This window comes from Pituophis catenifer, unplaced genomic scaffold (genome assembly GCF_029215685.1).
Source record: "Pituophis catenifer annectens isolate HBS135680 unplaced genomic scaffold, rPitCat1.0.hap2 SCAF_11, whole genome shotgun sequence".
Taxonomy (NCBI): domain Eukaryota; kingdom Metazoa; phylum Chordata; class Lepidosauria; order Squamata; family Colubridae; genus Pituophis; species Pituophis catenifer.
The window spans coordinates 25,230,446-25,240,668 of NW_027256891.1; the positions used below are offsets into that span (position 1 = coordinate 25,230,446).

A 10,223-nucleotide genomic window follows, 5' to 3' on the forward strand; every position below is an offset into this window, starting at 1 on the left:
AATGAAGGTCTTCCTAAGGCAAGGGTGTCCAACCTTGGCAGCTTTAATAAACCCCAATTGTGATATTTCTTGACCTACCAAGCAAGGCGCAATAAGCTCCTGTTTGATCTCCGGGGCATGTGGCCTTGATAGTCAAGTCTTGCTGAATTCAGGGGAGATTACTTCTAAATAAAGATTCGGAATATTTCCGCCTTGAATGTATTTGCATGATCCGAAGGGCTTAATGTGACATTCACAATCTTTCTCTTCGCAGAACCCTCTGAGGTCGGCGGAGATGCGGAGTAACTGGACTAAATTTTAAAAGCATCCCTTCCCAATAAAAACAGATCTCTGAGCTGAGCTCTTGAACGGATCATTTTTTTTGGAGTGGATTTTCTTTTGGTCCCAGAAACTGGACGGGAATTAGATTTGACACTGTTGCAATCCTGATTTTTTTTTTTCTGCTTAAATCTTGACTTAAGATCTTGACAAACTTTTTCAATGGGCTCTATCCAACCAAATGAATTTCAGTGTGGAGAAAAGCAAAGTTTTACATTTAGGCAGGGAAATATATATATATATCAAAGGTATAAGTACAGCTTAGGCGAGACCTGGCTCAAAAACCAGTAACTCAGAGAGGGACCTTGGAGTCTTAGTGGATGATCGCTTGAATATGAGCCAGCCGTGTGCAGCAGTTGCCAAAAAAGCCAGTGCAATCCGAGGCTGCATCAACAGAGGGATTAAATCAAGATCACATGAAGTACCAGTGCAGCAGGAAGGAAAGAAGGAAAAGGGAGGAAAAGAAGGAAGGAAGAGGGAGGGAAGGAAGGAAGGACCTTCCAAGTAAATTTAAATTATTAAAATGTACACTCATTAGAACAAAGAATAAAAATATCGGAGTGTGAAGAAACTATCCAGGAACAACTCCAATGGTCATGGAGTCATCAAAAGATTGGGGAGGAGGCAGGGAAGGAAGGAAGGAAAGAAAGAAGAAAAAGAGGGAAGGAAGGAAGAGATGGAAAGAAGAAAGGAAGGAAAAGGGAGGGAGGGAGGGAGGGAGGGAGAGAAGAAAGGGTCTTCCAAGTAAATATAAATGTATTAAAATGTACACATAGACCAAAGAATAAAAATATCGGAGTGTGAAGAAACTATCCAGGAACAACTCCAATGGTCATGGAGTCATCACAAGATTGGGGAGGAGGCAGGGAAGGAAGGAAGGAAAGAAAGAAAGAAGAAAAAGAGGGAAGGAAGGAAGAGATGGAAAGAAGAAAGGAAGGAAGAGGGAGGGAAGGAAGGAAGGACCTTCCAAGTAAATATAAATGTATTAAAATGTACACATAGACCAAAGAATAAAAATATTGGAGTGTGAAGAAACTATCAAGGAACAACTCCAAGGGGCATGGAGTCATCACAAGATTGGGGAGGAGGCAGGGAAGGAAGGAAGGAAAGAAAGAAAGAAGAAAAAGAGGGAAGGAAGGAAGAGATGGAAAGAAGAAAGGAAGGAAGAGGGAGGGAAGGAAGGAAGGACCTTCCAAGTAAATATAAATGTATTAAAATGTACACATAGACCAAAGAATAAAAATATTGGAGTGTGAAGAAACTATCAAGGAACAACTCCAAGGGGCATGGAGTCATCACAAGATTGGGGTGGAGGCAGGGAAGGAAGGAAGGAAGAAAAGAAGGAAAAGGTAGGGAAGGAGGGAAGAAAAGAAAAGGGAGGGAAGGAAGGGTCTTTCAAGTAAATTTAAATGTATTAAAATGTACCCTCATAGAGCAAAGAATAAAAATATTAAGATGTGAAGAAACCATCAAGAAACGACTCCAAGGGGCATGGAGTCATCGCAAGGCAGGGAAGGAAAGAAGGAAGAAAAAAAGGAAGAGGGAGGGAAGGAAGGAAGGAAGGAAAAAAAGGGAAGGAAGGAAAAGGGAGGGAGAGAAGGAAGGGTCTTTCAAGTAAATTTAAACGTATTAAAAACTACACTCGTAGACTAAAAAATATTGGAACTAGGAATGGGGTAGCCAAATCAGGAGAAAGGGACATGGCTACCTTAAAAAACAAGGCCTCTTCCCATGCCTTCCTCCAGTTTTGACTTTCCACATCAAACTAATGGCGTATATTGTGTGGATCCAACATATTTACGGGTGAACGTAAGGCATGAGGGATGACACTGCAGATTTTTTTTTCTTTTCCTCTTTAGGGAGACCCCCCCAGTTTTAATGTATCTCTGATGGTTACCTCTCTGTTTAGTCTGTCAGGGGAGACGAGAATTACACAACGCAACGAGAGAAGAGAAGTGTAGCGGTATTTGCTTTGCGGCTAATGATTGCCTAGCAGGGAGGGCCCGTTTTTCCTGGGAAGAGAGGACAAAACGACATCCTGTTGAATTTCGGCCTTGCAAAATTGTTTCAAAGCTTGAGGAGATGCCTCAGGAAAGAGGGAGGGGGCAATGTGTCTTGGGGTCCCCCCCCCTTGTTTCCTTGAAGAGCCATTTGGTTCTTGGGGCAAGAACCGAATGTTGGGTTTTGATTTAAGGACAGCTTTGGTTTAAAGATGTAAGTGAGCTCTTGGTCAGATGTAAATCGTCGAATTAATTCAGCGTTTCTCAGCCTTGGGTCACTTTTAAGATGTCTGGACCTCATGTGTGTTTTGGTCTTCAGTCCCCTCATCATCCTGGTTGCTCTTCTCTGCACTTTTTTCTAGAGTCTCAACATCTTTTTTATAGTGTGGTGACCAAATTGGATGCAGTATTCTAGGTGTGGTCTTACTAAGGCTTTATAGAGCGGTATTAGCACTTCCCTTGATCTTGATTGCATCTCTCTGTTAATGCAATTTAGGATTGCATTGGCTTTTTTAGGCACACTGCTGCCTCCTATTTAGCTGGTTGTCCACTAAGACTCCAAGATCCCTCTCACAGTTACTATTAAGTCTGGTTTCACCCAGTCTATATGTCTCCTTTTGGGTTTTCTTGCCTAAATGTAAGATTTTCCTTTTCTCTACGTTGAATTTCATTTTGTTAGATAGGGCGCAGTGTTCAAGAGCCTGGTGGCGCAGCAGACTAATAGCCTGTTATTATCATACAACTGCCTGCAATTACTGCTAGTTCGAATCTCCCCAGGCTCAAGTTTGACTCAGCCTTCCATCCTTTCTAAGGTAGGTAAATTGAGGACCCAGTTTGTGGGGGCAATAAGCTGACTTTGTAAAAATATACAAAAGGATGAAGGTTATTGCTTAACGCATTGTAAGCTGCCCTGAGTCTCCGGAGAAGGGCGGCATATAAATCAAATAATAATAAAAAAGTCTTGTCAAAATCCATCTGAATTTTGAGCCTATCATCTAGGGGTGTTGGCTATTCCTGCCAGCTTAGTATCATCTGCAAATTTGGTAAATTCTCCTTCTATTCCCTCATCTAAATTGTTTAGGAAGATATTGAAGAGTACTGGGCCTAAGAGGGAACCTTGTGGTACCCCACTGCTTACTTCCCCCCATGTAGACGTAGGCCCATTAAGGACTACTCGTTGAGTACGGTTTGTCAGCCAGTTACAAATCCATCTGGTAGTGATGCTATCTTTCCCACTTTTTTTTCTTCCCACTTCAACTCCCAGAATTCGGTGCAGGTAATCCTCAATTTATGACAGTTCATTTAGTGACCGTTTGGGGATCGTAAAAGTTTTAAAAAAAGAAAATCCAAGAAGGACCACAGAAAAGAAAGGAAGGTTAAAATGGCTTGGGTTGGTCAGCTACTTCCAACTTCTGCATTCACCTGAAAGCCAGTGAGCCTCCATAGATCAACCTTCTCACTTGAAGAGTTAAGTATAACACACGGTGTCATAATTTTCTATTGGGAACCTCACTGCTTTAAGCTCTCCTTTGGTGAACAGCTCCAGGTGCTGAAAAAGCCAACAACAATTTCCACCTCTTTCCACAGGGCCTGCTGGTGGAAACGAATAGAATTCTTTATTGGCCAAGTGTGATTGGACACACAAGGAATTTGTCTCCGGTGCATAAGCTCTCACTGTCCACAAAAGCTGTAAGTGATCAATCGTGATCATAGTCATCATAAAAATACATTCGTCACGAATCATAAGACACGTAGTGATAGTCATAGGATCCTAAATAATCCACAAAAATCATATCGTACTAGCAAGCTAAATAAAACAATATAAAACGTAAGGATACTAGCGACAAAGTTATAGTCGTAATTAGAAAAGGAGATGGATAATAGGAACGATGAGAAAATTAATAATGATAGTAATGCAGACTTAGTGAATAGTTTGACAGTGTTGAGGGAATTATTTGTTTAGCAGAGTGATGGCGTTCGGGAAAAAACTGTCCTTGTGTCTAGTTGTTGTGGTGTGCAGTGCTCTATAGAGTCGTTTTGAGGGTAGGAGTTGAAACAGTTTATGTCCAGGATGCGAGGGGTCTGTAGATATTTTCCCAGCCCTCTTTTTGACTCATGCAGTAGACAGGTCCTCAATGGGAGGCAGGTTGATAGCAATTGTTTTTTTCTGCAGTTCTAATTATCCGTTGACGCCTGTAAGCATTTATTCCGAATAATCTCCCAATCAGAAAAGCCTCCCAGTCATCAGTCTGTTCATTTGCAGAGGGATTCCCGTTGAAGCAACCAACCAACCCATTCTTCTGTTTGAACCAGAGGGATTGATCGTAGCTACCGGTAGCAACAGCCCTCCCGGCTCCAAGAGAGTTTCAAAGATGTTTTCCCTTTAAGCTGACTTTGCCAAGGATCTGAAGAGAGACTTTCCCAGATCCGAAAAAGAAAAGAAAAAAAAAAAAAGAAAGAAAGAAAGATGCTAGACGGCTCTAAATTAGACTTCTCTAGTTTAGAATAGAATTCTATTTTTAGACTTCTCTAGAATAGAATAAAACCAGGGATGAAATCCAGCAGGTTCTGACAGGTTCTGGCGAACCGGTAGCGGAAATTTTGAGTAGTTTGGAGAACCGGCAAATACCACCTCTGGCTGGCTCCAGGAGTGGGGTGGGAATGGGGATTTTGCAACATCCTTCCCCCAGGAGTGGGGAGGGAATGGAGATTTTGCAGTACCCTTCTCCCAGGAGTAGGGAGGGAATGGGGATTTTGCAGTATCCTTCTGCCATGCCTACCAAGCCACGCCCGCCACGCCACACCACGCCCACCAAGCCACGCCCACAGAACCGGTAGTAAAAAAAATGAATTCCACCACTGAATAAAACCTTTCATTCTGTTGTATTCGACAGGTAGACCTTGACTTACAGCTGTAATTGGGGGCTGCTACTAAACAAGGCAGCTGTTAAGTAAGTCATGCCTCATTTTACAACCATTTTTTTTTTTGCAGGCAAGAGCCTCTTTTTTATTTTTAAACAAACATACATAAAAACATAAAACCATCTTCAATTACACACAGTGTGTTGGTTGGTTACAAGTCTTCTGTGTGTCTTCACCATATTCACAGCTTACAGTTTACCTAAATTCTTATATTATCGATCTTATATATATATATATATATATATATATATATATATATATATGTATGTATGTATGTATGTATGTATGTATGTATGTATGTATGTATGTATTATTGTCCTCATTAATCATTTATTTAACTATAGCCATTCTTCCCTCATTTTGTACAAAATATTCTAAGATTTGAATTGATTTATATTATAACATTCATTTCATCACTAAATCGGTCTAATAGTAATACTTCTTTATGTTATATGAGTAAATTGACATTTGAAATTAAGAGAATAAGAAGATAAACAATATTATAAGATAGGGGACTTATTTTATCAATGGTTAGATAAAAAATATGGAAATGAAAGATGATAAAGAGATTTTTATAATACAAGAATTCTAGAAAAATACAACCATTTTTTTAAGGGGATCACAACAGTCATTAAGTTAAACATGGTCGTTAAGCAAATGTGGCTCCCCCCCAATTGTCTTTGCTGGCTGGGAAAGTCCCAAATGCCAATCACAGGACCACCGGAACAGAGCAAGTACATGCCAGGTGCCAAGCTCCTGAATTTTGATTATGCGACCATGGGCAAGCGCCGGATGTAAGTTGCTTTTTTCATTGTGTTGTTGTAATTCTGAATGGTGCCTAAACAATTGGTTGTAAATTGAGGACTTCCTATAGGCTTCCAAAAGCTGTGCAGGCTTAGGGAGGGAGGGAGGGAGGAAACAAAGAAGGGAGGAAAGAAGGAATAGAGGAGGGAAAGAGAGGGAGGGAGGAAAGAAAGAAGGAATAGAGGAGGGAGAAGAAGGAAGGAAGGAATAGAGGGAAGGAAGGAGGAAAGAAGGAATAGAGGAGGGAAAGAGGGAGGGAGGAAAGAAGGAAGGAATAGAGGAGGGAGGGAGAAAAAGGAAGGAAGGAATAGAGGAGGGGAGGAAAGAAGGAATAGAGGAGGGAAAGGGAGGGAGGAAAGAGGGGAGGGAGGAATAGGGGAGGGAGGAAAGAAGGAAGGAATAGAGGAGGGAGGGAGAGAGGAAAGAAGGAATAAAGGAGGGAAAGAAGGAAGGAATAGAGAATGGAGAGGAGTAAGGAAGGAAAAGGGGAGGCAAGAAGGAATAGAGGGAAAGGGGGAGAGGGAGGAAAGGAAGGAAGGAAGGAAGGAAGGAAGGAAGGAAGGAAGGAAGGAAGAAGTTACCCAAGTGAATCTGGTTTTTTTCCCCAACCAATGATGTCTCTTCCTTTGCACAGCAAACTCAAAATGGGGAAACTGGCAGCAGCTGGGGGGAGGAGGAGAAAAGTCTCAAAAGCCCTTTCTGATTAGGGCACGGGGGAGTCCAGCTGTTGCAAGTCAAAATAAATCACCAGTCTCCCCAGGATCCTGGAAAACATTTTACATCGTGTGCCAAAGTGGCTTTTTTGGATGGCAGCCAGAGGTGGAAATGAATGGCCGCCGTGACCCGACCCTTCTCCTGCTAATTAAGCTGCTGAAAAAAACCCACAAATTTCCTAATCCATCCCCTTGCATTCAGGAAAACGCTGGGGTGGGAGCTGTGATCTTTCAAATCTTGGCTTTTGCACTGCCAGAACCATCATTGTTGTGTGGTGTTGGGATGAGATGGGTTGTGTTGGCATAGGTTGTGTTGTGTTGGGATGGGATGGGTTGTGTTGGCATAGGTTGTGTTGGGATGGGATGGGTTGGTTGTGTTGGCATAGGTTGTGTTGGGATGGGATGGGTTGTGTTGTGTTGGCATAGGTTGTGTTGGGATGGGATGGGGTGGGTTGTGTTGGCATAGGTTGTGTTGGGATGGGATGGGATGGGTTGTGTTGGCATAGGTTGTGTTGGGATGGGATGGGATGGGATGGGTTGTGTTGTGTTGGCATAGGTTGTGTTGGGATGGGATGGGTTGTGTTGGCATAGGTTGTGTTGGGATGGGATGGGATGGGTTGTGTTGGCATAGGTTGTGTTGGGATGGGATGGGGTGGAATGGATTGTGTTGGCATAGGTTGTGTTGGGATGGGATGGGATGGGTTGTGTTGGCATAGGTTGTGTTGGGATGGGATGGGATGGGTTGTGTTGGCATAAGTTTTGTTGGGATGGGATGGGATGGGTTGTGTTGCCATAGGTTGTGTTGGGATGGGATGGGTTGGGATGGGATGGGTTGTGTTGGCATAGGTTGTGTTGTGTTGTGTTGTGTTGGGATGGGATCGGATGGGTTGTGTTGGCATAGGTTATGTTGGGATGGGATGGGATGGGTTGTGTTGGCATAGGTTGTGTTGGGATGGGATGGGATGGGTTGTGTTGGCATAGGTTGTGTTGGGATGGGATGGGGTGGAATGGATTGTGTTGGCATAGGTTGTGTTGGGATGGGATGGGATGGGTTGTGTTGGCATAGGTTGTGTTGGGATGGGATGGGATGGGTTGTGTTGGCATAAGTTTTGTTGGGATGGGATGGGATGGGTTGTGTTGCCATAGGTTGTGTTGTGTTGTGTTGTGATGGGATCGGATGGGTTGTGTTGGCATAGGTTATGTTGGGATGGGATGGGATGGGTTGTGTTGGCATAGGTTGTGTTGGGATGGGATGGGATGGGTTGTGTTGGGATGGGATGGGTTGTGTTGGCATAGGTTGTGTTGGGATGGGATGGGATGGGATGGGTTGTGTTGGCATAGGTTGTGTTGGGATGGGATGGGATGGGTTGTGTTGGCATAGGTTGTGTTGGGATAGGATGGGTTGGGATGCGATGGGTTGTGTTGGCATAGGTTGTGTTGTGTTGGGATGGGTTGGGATGGGTTGTGTTGTGTTGGCATAGGTTGTGTTGTGTTGGGATGGGTTGGGATGGGATGGATTGTGTTGGCATAGGTTGTGTTGGGATGGGATGGGATGGGTCTGGATGGGATGGGATTGGATTGGATGGATTGGGAGGAAGCATGCTGTGGGCCCCACCAGTCAAGGAATTCCGCCTGGCAGAGTCTAGCAGAAGGACCTTCTCTGCTGTGGCTCCTACCTATGGGAACCTCTTAACCCTTGAGGTGAGATCAGTTCCAACCTTTCTGGCCTTCTGCAAGAGCTTCTGCTCTCTACGGCTCTTTCTGGTTGTGCCTTGGCACTCAGAACACGAAGGAAGAGAAACGCAGACGCACAACAGGACTAAAATCTAGAATTGCATTTTCTTCTGCTTTCCCTTTTGGAATCCTCCCGCCCAATTCCCATAAAGTCTATTGTTTCAAAACTGATTTTAATTTGGGGTTTGTTTGCTTTTCGCCCTGCCGCAGCCCTGTCTTTGTTGATCGAAAGCATTCCTCCGGTGGCCACAAATATTTTCCACGGGACGCTTGGGAGAGGAGAAAAGGTCACACTTCAGTGGTCTCCTTATACAACAATCCACAGTCATGGAAAAGGTGAATTGCGCCACGGTCCGTTTTGTCAAACCGGAGCACACCAAAAGCGCCGAGATCACGGAAACAACTTTTAAGAGGGAAAAGACATTAACCCAGTCTCGATTCAGGACAATATGGATAACAGAACAACGGAAGGGACCTTGGAGGTCTTCTAGTCCAACCCCCTGCTTAGGCAGGAAACCCTTACACCACGTTTCCTTCCCTGTCAAAAAAGAAATTTAGCTTTCCGTTCTAATCTAATCAAGGAGAGAAGCAACTTAGAACTAAGGAGAAATTTCCTGACAGTGAGAACAATTAACCAATGGAACTACTTGCCTCTAGAAGTTGTGAATGCTCCAACATTGGAAGTTTTTAAGAAGATGTCGGATAACCATTTGCTATTTGCTTTACAAATAGTATAGTCCCTTCCAACTCTGTTATTCTATTCTATTATTCTAAATTTTTTAAGTGTTTTTAATTGTTTTGTTTATCGTTTTTAATTAATGGGGCCAAATTTATATATATATATATATATATATAATTGTATTTTAATATTTGTACTTGATGTTTTTACTTGGCTGTTCACCGCCCTGAGTCCTCAGGGAGAAGGACGGTATACAAATTCAAAATAAAATAAAATAAAAAATAAATAAATTGGGATGAGACCCCCTGTAAAGAAGCTCCCCAAGAGTGGAGTTTGGGGGCCGTTGGTCTGAGCCCCGAGCTCGGCAATTTTTAGATGCAAACGTTTCATCACCATTTGAGGAGACGCCCTCCGTGCGCTGTCTGTTGAATCAACTCAAAGCGCATGGACGACGTCTCCTCGAATGGTAACGTTTGCAAGCAAATCGCCAACCCCAGCTACTAACATTCAAATACATTTCAAGAGGGGAGCCTCGCAGGAAGCCACCGAGCAAGGAAACTGGCCTTCCGATGAGGTCTGGAGACAGTACAGATAGTCCTGGACTTATGACCGCAACTGAGTCCAACGTTTCCGTTGTTAACTGAGACATTTGTTACGTGAGTTTTTGCCCCATTTTCTTGGCCACAGTTGTTAAGTGAAACACTGCAGCCGGTGAGTTAGTAACCCTGGGTTGTGAAGTGCCACCTTAAGTTTTTTGAGAAAATCATAAAGGTGAGATATAAATACAGCAAGTCCTCAAGGTACGACCACAATTGATCCCAAAATCCACGTTGCTAAGTGAGACATTTGTTAAGTGAGTTTTGCCCCTATTTTTCTTGGCCACAGTTGTTAAGTGAAAACACCGTAGTTTGTAAATTAGTAACCCGGTTGTTAAGCGAATCTGGCTTGACTTTGCTTGTTCCGAAGGTCACAAAAGGGGATTGCATGACCCCAGGGCACAGCGACCGTCGTAAGTATGAACCAGTTGACAAGGAGTCTGAATTTGGATCACAT

The 10,223-nt window shown here is 43.4% G+C and overlaps 1 long non-coding RNA gene across 1 annotated transcript; it reads left to right on the plus strand.

The window, feature by feature from the left end:
- Positions 1-3,599: 3,599 nt before the first annotated feature.
- On the plus strand, positions 3,600-8,753 carry LOC139322898 (uncharacterized). Its single transcript, XR_011600882.1, has 3 exons — positions 3,600-3,785; positions 3,906-4,007; positions 8,702-8,753. It is a non-coding gene; the product is annotated as an uncharacterized lncRNA (long non-coding RNA).
- Positions 8,754-10,223: the final 1,470 nt, after the last annotated feature.